This window comes from Polistes dominula, unplaced genomic scaffold, assembly GCF_049000335.1.
Source record: "Polistes dominula isolate Pdom_NZ unplaced genomic scaffold, Pdom_raw_medaka contig_74, whole genome shotgun sequence".
Classification (NCBI taxonomy): domain Eukaryota; kingdom Metazoa; phylum Arthropoda; class Insecta; order Hymenoptera; family Vespidae; genus Polistes; species Polistes dominula.
This window is the reverse complement of record NW_028300953.1, coordinates 189,771-201,915: the sequence shown is the minus strand read 5'-3', so window position 1 is coordinate 201,915 and position 12,145 is coordinate 189,771.

The window sequence follows — 12,145 nt, the reverse complement described above, 5'->3', positions numbered from 1 at the left end:
AATGATGCAAGTAAATCTAATATTAATTTATTACAAAATATATTACGATACTATGTAAATACATTTGATTAATATTTATTTCATTTTTTATTTTCCATAAAACCCAAAAATAAAAGTTAATATTATAGTTTGAAAAAATGTTACAATTATAGCCAAAAAATTCACTCTGGAATTACCCCAAATATAAAATCTATCTATTAAAATTTATAATTCATCTTTTTTAAATAGCAAAAAAAATAACATTTGATGATAAGATAGAGACCTTATAAAAAAATTAATGTTTATCGGTAAAAATTATTTATCAACTGTTGATAAATTATCGACTCTAACATATATTATAAACTACAAAAATATCAAAGAAAACAGAACTACCTACAAGCTACAAGTCAACTTATCACCTAACCAGAATCATCTCAAAATTAAATCTGAAACAGATATGTTATTAGATTAAACATTTTCTTAAAAAACATATTTAAAATCTTTTGTAAATCTGTGCCAATATTCAATGTTATATTTACTATGGATTTTTAAATATATATATTTCATATTTAGTGAAAAAATATGTGTGTGCCTTCAGAAATGCATTTAAACATGTATTATAAAAAACGGTGATTGGTTTGCTGCTTAATCCAACGAAGATCACCTGTAACAAAAAGAAAACTATATTAATCATACAGTCAAGTGATACAGTAGTAGCCTGACATATAAATCGTCCCATTCGCAGATGCACTTTATAATTAAATGCTCTATTTATTTTTATCAAAAATCTATTTATCATTGCAAAAAAATTAAATTTAAACGCGTGACTTTACAATTACAAAAAATAAAAAAATAAAAAAGTAAAAGTACAAACACTAAGTTACTAGAAAAAAAAAATATCCATTAATTATTATGACTAATACTTTTAAACTGCATTATATAGAAAAGAAAAAATTACAAATTTACAAAAATACGATCACTGTTAAAAATCTATAAGACAAAAAAAAGAAAAGAGAGATAACTTTAATATTCAAAAAATGATAATTAGGCTTCAAAATGTAATAACAAAAGAATTTAAATTGTTTGACTCGAACTAACTAAACACATATGCATCTTTTTGACGATTAGACACGAACTTCGTGTCCCAAGGAGATGGAATGGTCCATCATCTCCAATTACAACTAGAAATTAATGACGAGCAAAAATAAAATATAAAATATGACTAAAGAGCCATTCTCTAAAGGTTCAAACTTGCCTTTGAACCTTTGAAAATAACTCTATAGCCTGTAGTTGCCCTCTTGAGCCACAATTAAGTGGGGGCCTCTTCGGCATTATGCCTCTTCTTTCTTCATTCCATGAAAACTGCATTTGGACATTTTCTACGTGCGAGCAAGATAAGATCTTTCATTCTAATTTTACAAATAAACTCGTATTTTGCTAATTCACATTTCTCGTGGACCATCAATGAACTTAGAGTTTATTGACCATACACGAAAACATTTAATCAAATGTCCAAGCAGATAATAATTTCCCTCGATGACCTAATAACACTTCGCACTCTTAACGTCGAGTAATAAAATGGAATTGAAAAGAAAGTGCAATAAATGTAATGCATTTTTTTGCAATACTTTGTTATATTTATTTATATGAAATATTTCCAGCTGTAAAACGAAATCGCGATGGTGCGTAGTGCTAATACTGAAATACTTAAAACTAAGTATCAAATACATCAAAGAATTTGCGAATTTGATTCGACTCTATCTCGTTCGAGATAAAATCGAAGTAGAAATTAATCTTTCAAATGGTTGCAAATACCTTTGAATCATGATACATAATAAAGATCACAGAATAGTTACAAAATAAATTAACAAATCAAACATAATATTGAATGAGATGATCAAATTTTGTAACAATTCTGAGTAAACCAGGAGGCGGAATTTCCACTCCGGAGTGGAAGCAAGAAGTCTAATGCCTTTCCTGGATCCTACCTACTTAAAATTAAAGTTTTCACATTCATTCAGAGAAGTATGCTACCTGCCTGCCTATTATCCATATTTTTACCCATTTTAAGAAAAACCATACGTACCCACCCACTCACTCCACGGTTCTCACACATACCACCAGGGTGCAAAAGCCTAAACTAGAGAGCATGCCCCGGGGCACCTCCGACACCCTAGTTCAACCACGTTTTCTAAACTTATATGCTAATGGGTATACGTACGTTTTGCTGAAATCGACTGCCAAGGCTAATGATTATTGCATAAAAAACTAAAGCAAAAATACAAGTATACACTAGTATATATTTATGCATACTAGTAATATACAAGTATATCAAAGTTTCCACAAATAAATGCAGTAACTCTACTATGCAAACGATTATCATAAAATGAGAAATATTTAATATAAATATAAGAATACAGAAATGTGATATGTAGAAGTAGTGCTTTGAGTATTTAATGATGTATTAAATGAATAAAAAATATCGCGAAACGATGTACAATACACACTACCTAATACGCACACACAGGTGTAAAGTACATCGTGCAATCACTAGCACAATAACAGCCGCCAATAGGGGAAAAGACAAAAACTAAACCCACGCTAACTGTTTCTCACCCATACGTGTAACACCTGGGCACACGCATAGATGAGAACGCAGAAAGTATGGGGGGGAGAAACGGGAGATTAGTATATTAGAAGCTGAAAATCCTGATCTAAAAAATATGATTAACACATATATAAATATATCAAAAGATTTTAATAAAAATTCATCTAAACGGGCTAAGGACTCTACAAGTCATTTGGTGAATAATGACTTAAACAAGCGAATGAAAAAAAAAAGTTACCCCATAGGAAACAGTTAGAGTTTCGAGGTAAGGATGTATTAAAAGACTCTACGGTGATGATGGATATTTTTTGCAAACCTCGGATGACTCCTTTCATTAAGTTAGCTGTTCTAATTAAAGAACTGGGCTTTGAGCCGCCACTTAACTGCCAAAGTCTATCCGTCGCGAATGAATTTGTCTTCTTGCTCATTTATTTAAAATATCAAAGTATTGATATATCAAAATTAATTTCGATTAGATAAACTATGTACGAAGCAATGCATGTAAGACATTCATTACATGCTTTCCAGGATGAAAACGAATAAATTAATGCTCTATTTCATCACTACTGACCACGAACAAAACACATAATAAGAAAGAGAGTTCATTTATTAATTGCATTATTAATTAAATGAATTTAACCGATGAGACAAGAAAACCTATCCTAAACTAATAATAAAACATACAATAAAATATACAATTTTCATGAGTAACTCCTAAAAAGGAATTACTCATGTGCTCGTCAATAATTTATTTAAATAATTACAACCAGTAACTCGTGCCGATTTGGACCTTTCATCCTCGGCATGATTGAGCACTGGAGGGACTTTAAATAAAAACTCGCGGTTTAAGAAGTTCTGCGATGGCTCCAAAACACTCCTACTTCACAGCAAATATTGTAGTCTGACGATGGAAGACGATACGCGATTTGCCATGGGAGAAAATCCATCGAAGATCCACCAAAAATCCATCGAAGATCCATCAAAAATCCATCGAAGAATTCATTCAACATCTTTGAAAGGAAGAGAATCCATGGTTATGTCTGTAAAATAAAATAGAACAAAACGATAAGTTATTTGGAATATAATTTAAAATCATATAAAATAAAATCGAATAAAATGTAAATACAAATGAATACTTACGATGCATTTCAAGAAGATGCAGCTCTATTGCACCATGGTAATGCACCTCGCGTGAATCTAAAAACGCGGTATAAACGAAAATAAGAAACTATAGATGAGTTTCTTATCGCGAAACCGTTTTTTTTTTATTATACGACGAACAACACTGACTCTAATTCGCGTTTGATTTTAACTTATTACTCGCCCGATCACTGATTCTAAACTGCACTAATTTAAAGACTGCATTGCTCGCAGTCAAATGCAAGAACAAAAATTTCACTCCCGGTCACTTCACATGGGCCATTCGTGCACGATTGCAATCTGAAACTGAAATAAAAAACAATACTATTAATATCATTACTATTAAAGAAAATCATTAAAATTTTTGAGGAATTATTTAATACGAAAATATACTTACTTTAAATCTTTATTGATGAATGCACAATAGATCTTCTATCCTTAGGAGGACGATGACAATGCACAAAGAATAACTATAAAACTGCATTACATGCAGTTAATTCATTTAACACTAGATTTATGGACTGAACAAATGTGATTCATTTCAAACTTTTTTGTTACATACATATTAAATAGAAATATTTTAATTAATTGTAATTTAATAAAATTTAAATTTAATTAAAATTTTAAAGTAGAATATTTTTTAAAAATATATGTTAATTTTTAATACTGTAATGAAATATATATTAATATTAATTCCCCTCCTCTATGCACTTTTTCATTCAAACAATGTTTGTAAATTTTTTAAAAAATATTAAACAAAACAATAGTAAAAAGATCTAGTGTTAAACGAATTACTAAATGAATTTAATTAATAAAATGTGACTACCATTCCAACGATGATCTAAAACATAAATAAAAAAAAGATTATATAAATTTTTGTTATATAAAAATTACTATAATTATTGAAAGAATGTTTCATATAAAAATTGACTTACGTTTTTTCTTCATTGATGAATGCACGATGGGTCTCCTACCCTTAGGATGACGATGAGCACACTTTTAAACCAAATAAAAGAAACTTGCGAGTTTCTTAACCGAGCAAACGAAACTTTAACATGCGACGATCAACACTGAATCTACTTGTCGACTTCTTTATATTTTATTTTAACACGATGCAACACACGAGTATTCCATTGCCTGCACGCACGATTGCAATGTTCTGAAACAGAAAAAGAAAAAGAACAATTAATGTCATTGTCGTAATAAAAACCTATTGAAATTATCATAGAAATGTTTGATAGTAAAATATACTTACTTTTAGTCTTCGTTGATGATTGCAGGATGGGTATCCTACCCTTAGGATGACGATGTATAAAATAAAATGAAATAAAAAGTCTGAAAAAGCTGAAACATACTAAAGATTATATTACAATATTTCCTGTCAATCATTTCTGAAGGCAGAACACACACGTTATAAGATACTACATCATAAAGAATCAATGTTAAATATAATTCAATAAAGAGTGTAACCTAAAAAGTAAATCGTTTTTTATACCATTCAATCTAATGAACATCTTTTTAAAGTATTAAAATTAACACGATAAGGTTAGAAATAAAATTATTCAATAATTTACTGCGTGTAGTTACTTTTGACGATCTTAACGTGTCAAAAGACGAAAGGGGAAAGAGATACATTACTACGTTTAACCTTGGTAGTGCCGAACTCTCGGTGCTCGGGGGTACTCGGGTGCTCGGGGGTACTCGGGTGCTCGGAAGTACTCGGGTATTCGATGCTCGGTGCTCGGTACTCTGTTGTTTTCTTTTGTTTTTAACTGTTTCTTTTTTATTTTCATCTCGAGAATTTCCTAGAAATTTATGAATACATTTGACTACCTGGAAGTCGAATGTTTGTATACTTTTTCTTTCTTTCTCGTTTTCTCTTTCTGTTGCACGTCTTTTTGCTTTAAAATAAAGTGATAGATTTACCTCGATAGTTTAGTCATTACCCCGATGTAAAAGGAAGCACGATTCTTAGATTGAGTATATGTATTCGTATTGGATTCTCCCAACGCTTGGAAAACTAAAATAAGTAAGAAATAAAATTACATTAGTACAATATAAAGAAAATCAAATATATGAGAGTACGTATACGAGTTACCTATACTTATGTATATATGCCTATATATATATTTATGTGTATGTTCAGAAATCAAATTTAATACGATATACGATTTTTGAATACGTAATTATGAAAAATAATTAATTGGAACATTATTAGAGATGATAAAAAGTATTGATACCATGAGAAAAAGATAAAAATTAGACGAAATATTATAAGTTAGCCTTGGTGAGATATGGCGGGAAACCGAGAAATGTCGGACAATTATATTTTCACGGATATCTTTCGAAATTTGTATTTTTCAGTTTTGAAAACACTCACGTATAAAAATCATGCTTTTAGTTATCGTTTAATATATAATTTAAAGGTTTAAACGTAAGAAAAAATCTTTTAATTACCTGATATCAACGGACGACCAAATCTGCTGCAACTACTATAGATGACAAATTCAAAATGGTGGTCACTTCTCCTTCGCGGTACGTTGGTAATAGATTGCTGACGTTTCATTGGCTAATTAGCTGATTTGTTATTTCGGACTTGAAATGACCAATCATAAGATTCATCACGCACACAAGCTTAACCACCACACGTACGTATAAATCGTTTTTCTCCTACAACAACATTAAATTCCACATAATATAATTTATTTATAAACAATATTTTACCAATAATGAATAAAAAAAAAAGATGATGTAAACACTGTGAAAACTTTATTGCATCATACAGAAGAACACAACCGTACAAAAGAGAATCGTCCGTTTATATAGAAATGCATAAAACAATTGATATCTTTCTTTCAGGCATGCCACCATAAATTATATCGATAAATAAAAAATTCGCGGGAATGATCTGCATTATCGATTAATTACTGACGCGCTAAATTCAATATTTTCTAATACACTTTACTTATATTACAGGAAATTTTTGTCCACGAATTATTAATGCGCAGAAATGATAAAATAATTATTTTAGAATAAAAAAAGTGCTTAAATCTGAACGTTATAATGTTCAATTTTCTTTATTAGAAATATTATTACCGTTGCACGCATGTTCAACATTCGAAAATGTCATATAAACATCATTGAATATATGTATTTTCATATGTATTTTCACAGAAGACAAAAGCTCAGTCTGAAGGAAAATTTCGAGGAAAACGGTGCAGCTAACATATACACAGTGTTTCTAAATTACAATACGCATTCTTTTCGATTATTTAACAATTATTTTAGTATTCTAATACACTCTTCTTATATTTAAGACTGTTTTACAGTATGTAAATTTACGTACACATTACACAACTATTGACATACATTAAATATTGAATAATTTTAAACCGATAATTTTTTAAACAAAAATATTACCATACAGGATATCACTGAGCATGAGTTAGACAATAATTAAATTAAAATGGAAAAAATGTTCAAATTAGAACGTTATAATATTAAATTTCCTTATTAGAATTATTATTACTGTTGGATATATACTTAACATAAAAAAAAGTCATATAAACAACTTTCTAATTAATGTTTTGTTATAGAAAACAACGGTTCAGTTTATAAGTGTATTTCGAAAAGGAAGGTACTCACAAATTATATTCCGTACTTTTAAACAATAATCGATACTTCTATCCATTAATTAACAATTATTTTAATATTCTAATACACCCTTCTTATATTACAGCATAATTTAACACTCGAAGTCATCACTGCTCAGGAACAATAAAATACTTACTTTAGAATAAATAAAATAATAAAATCTGTACGTTATAATATTGAATTTTCTTTATTAGAATTTTAATTACCGTTGCAGAAATAATCAACATAAGAAAAATCATAAACAACTTTCTAATCAAAGTTTTGTTTTAGAGAACAATGGGTCAGTCTGCAAGTGAATTTCGAAGAGGAAGGTACTCCAATAATATATCTCGTACTTTTAAACAATAATTAATACTTCTATCACTTAATTAACAATTAATATAATATTCTTATACACTGTACTTATTTTACAGGACAATTAAACACTCGAAGTCATCACTGCGCAGGAACAATAAAATAATTACGTTAGAATAGATAAAATAATAAAATCTGTACGTTATAATATTGAATTCTCTTTATTAGAATTTTAATTACCGTTGCACACATGATCAACATATATGAAGTCATATAAACAACTTTCTAATCAATGTTTTGTTTTAGAGAACAACGGCTCAGTGTATAAGTGAATTTCGAAGAGGAAGGTACTCCAATAATTTATCTCGTACTTTTAAACAATAATCGACACTTCTATCCATCATTTAACAATTATTTTAATATTCTAATACACCCTTCTTATATTACAGCATAATTTAACACTCGAAGTCATCACTGCGCATGAACAATAGAATAATTGCATTAGAATGAAAAGATTGTTAAAATCCGAACGTTATAATATTGAATTTTCTTTATTAGAATTATTATTAACGTTGCACACATGATCAACACATATGAAGTCATATAAACAACTTTCTAATCAATGTTTTGTTTTAAAGAACAACGGCTCAGTCTATAAGTGAATTTCGAAGAGGAAGGTACTCCGAAAATATATTCCGTACTTTTAAACAATAATCGATACTTCTATCGATTAATTAACAATTATTTTAATATTCTAATACACTTAAATTATTTTTCAGATTGTTTCAACGCATATACATTGGTTTAAACGTTACATACACATTAATGTACTTTGAATAGAAAATAATTTTAATATGAATTTATTTTTTCAGTTTATCAGATGACTGTCACCTACTCTTATGGTGAAATTTCATGAATAAAATAGCCCAGTTTAACGATAGATTTCAAAGAAAACAGTAATTATATCATATATTCCGAGGTTTTAGAAAACAATAGACACTTGCATTGATAATTAATAATTATTTAATTATTCTAATACACTTTACTTATATTACAGAAAATATTTGTGCTTGAAGTCATCACTGCGCAGGAACAATAAAATAATTACGTTAGAATAGATAAAATAATAAAATCTGTACGTTATAATATTGAATTTTCTTTATTAGAATTTTAATTACCGTTGCAGAAATAATCAACATAAGAAAAATCATAAACAACTTTCTAATCAAAGTTTTGTTTTAGAGAACAACACCTCAGTCTAGAAGTGTATTTCGAAGAGGAAGGTACTCCAATAATTTATCTCGTACTTTTAAACAATAATGGATACTTCTATCAATTAATAACCAATTAATATAATATTCTTGTACACTGTACTTATATTACAGGACAATTAAACCCACGAAGAGTCATCACTGCGCAGGTGTGATAAATTAATTCTATTACAATGAATAAAATAATAAAATTTAAACGTTATAATATTATAAATTTTCTTTATTAGAATTTTAATTACCGTTGCAGAAATAATCAACATAAGAAAAATCATAAACAACTTTCTAATCAAAGTTTTGTTTTAGAGAACATTGGGTCAGTCTGCAAGTGAATTTCGAAGAGAAAGGTACTTCGAATATATATTCCGTACTTTTAAACAATATTTGACACTTCTATCGAATAATTAACAATTATTTAAATATTTTAATACACTTTACTTATATTACAGCATAATTTAACGCTCGAAGTCATCACTGCGCATTAACAATAAATTAATCACATTAGAATAAAAATAATGTTTAAATCGGTACGTTATAATCTTGAATTTTCTTTATTAGAATTTTAATTACCGTTGCAAAAATAATCAACATAAGAAAAATCATAAACAACTTTCTAATCAAAGTTTTGTTTTAGAGAACAATGGGTCAGTCTGCAAGTGAATTTCGAAGAGGAAGGTACTCCAATAATATATCTCGTACTTTTAAATAATAATTGATACTTCTATCGATTAATTAACAATTAATATAATATTCTTATACACTGTACTTATATTACAGGACAATTAAACACTCGAAGTCATCACTGCGCAGGAACAATAAAATAATTACGTTAGAATAGATAAAATAATAAAATCTGTACGTTATAATATTGAATTTTCTTTATTAGAATTTTAATTACCGTTGCAGAAATAATCAACATAAGAAAAATCATAAACAACATTCTAATCAAAGTTTTGTTTTAGTGAACATTGGGTCAGTCTATAGGTGAATTTCGAAGAGGAAGGTACTCCAATAATTTATCTCGTACTTTTGAACAATAATCGATACTTCTATCGATTATTTAACAATTATTTTAATACTCTAATACACTCTATTAATATTACAGCATTATTTAGCACTCGAAGTCATCACTGCGCATGAACAATAAAATACTTACTTTAGAATAAATAAAATAATAAAATCTGTACGTTATAATACTGAATTTTCTTTATTAGAATTATAATTACCGTTGCACACATGATCAACATATATGAAGTCATATAAACAACTTTCTAATCAATGTTTTGTTTTAGAGAACAACAGCTCAGTCTATTAGTGCATTTCGAAGAGGAAGGTACTCCGAAAATATATTCCGTACTTTTAAACAATAATCGATACTTCTATCCATTAATTAACAATTATTTTAATATTCTAATGCACTTTAATTATTTTTCAGATTGTTTCAACGCATATACATTGGTTTAAAAGTTACATACACATTAACATACTTTGAATAGAAAATAATTTTAATATGAATTTATTTTTTCAATTTATCAGATAACTGTCTTCAACTTGATTGCGTTCCTAGATCGGAAGGTAATATAATATACTCCAATTACTTACATTACAAATAAAATTGTATTAATATTCATTAAAAATTTCTGTTTCAGAAGCGGTTCAATGGGTAGCGGGTAAATTTTTTGTTCGTAAATGGTGGTACCATTTACAAATAAAGAATTTACTTCAGGGATGCGACCCTGCCCACGCGAGCCATGATTCTATCTTACTCCCAAGGATAGAATCATGTTCATTTGACTTTTAAGCTGGAGCTACCGTCTTTTTTTCTTTTTTTTCTTTTTTGGCTTTTTGATATGCATAGATAGATATGCGTTTAGCATGGGAAACTGAAGCTTCATTGTAAGGGAAAACATCTTCCGCTAATTGTTAGACGGACCCAAGGATTCTTTTCCGTAAGTTCGCAATAGTATACGGTGTTGGACTGAACATTTAGTGTAGGTTTCTCCTAAATTTAGAGTCAGTGGACTAGTCCAATCGGGGGGAAACCACATAAAAAAAAATCGTGAAAAGTTCCGCTTTAAAAGTTATACCCATCCTCCCTTTTCTCCTATCCCTTTTATGTTTTAACTCTTTTCTATCCCTTTGTTTTCTGTTGCAGATTGGACTATGGTAAGGAAACGACCGCAGGTGGATCAAAGGAGGACCAAAAAGGAACAAGAAGTGGACTTGGTAATGTAAGATAGTATAAAATAATTGTTTGTATAAATAAAATGAAAATTTGTATCTTTATATAATTCTCTTTGTAGCATTGCACATGTGTTATCATTATTTTTAATGTATTTTCTTTATTTATAGATTCCATGGTACAACTTATAATTGTATACTCCTTTTAATTATTATACTTTATTTTATGGAGATTGAAAATTATGTATATAAATCTATATAGATTGTATTTCTATAAGTTGAAGTTATTCTAGGGTGTGTTAGTTTTAAGTATCATCGATGATTCTATTGAATTTCTTTTCAGATTACACTCCTTGTCTTTCATTTTGTATTTTTTAATATTGAAATTTTTCTCTGGTATTTTCGATAATAATTTTAACGATTTTTTGAATGGTACTCTTATGGTGGGGCCTAAGAGCTAGGTATATTCCTTTGAATTATATTCGGATGTGAGCATCTTTAGGATGCACATCCCTCTTGGGTCTTCAGAAGCGGTTACCTCCTCGTGGTTAGACCTGGGCAATGGTATTTTACTTTCTATGTAATGTTTAACATATTTTTATATGTTTTACATCCCATTGCAAGTAAAATCCAGCCAAAGACCGCTTACCATAAACATTATAATTGTAATTAGTTTCTGTAATTTTCCAATGGACATATTTTTATTCCTTTCCTCGGCTCCTTCTATCCATTTCATCTCCAGAAACTAATTGCCTTATAATGTTTTTTCATAACTTTTATAATGTTACAGGCATTACACCGATAAAACAAGAAATCTTGTATTGTAATATTTATTTTATTTAATTTCAGAATAAAATTATTTTTGTTATAATGCATATTTTATTTTTTAATGCAGGTTTCTACTATCTCACAATATGTCGATTTCAAACAAGTCTGAAATTGAAAGGAAATATCATACCTTTCTAAAAATAAATTTTTGCAGAGAACAACAGCTCAGTCTTTAAGTGTATTTCCAAGACGA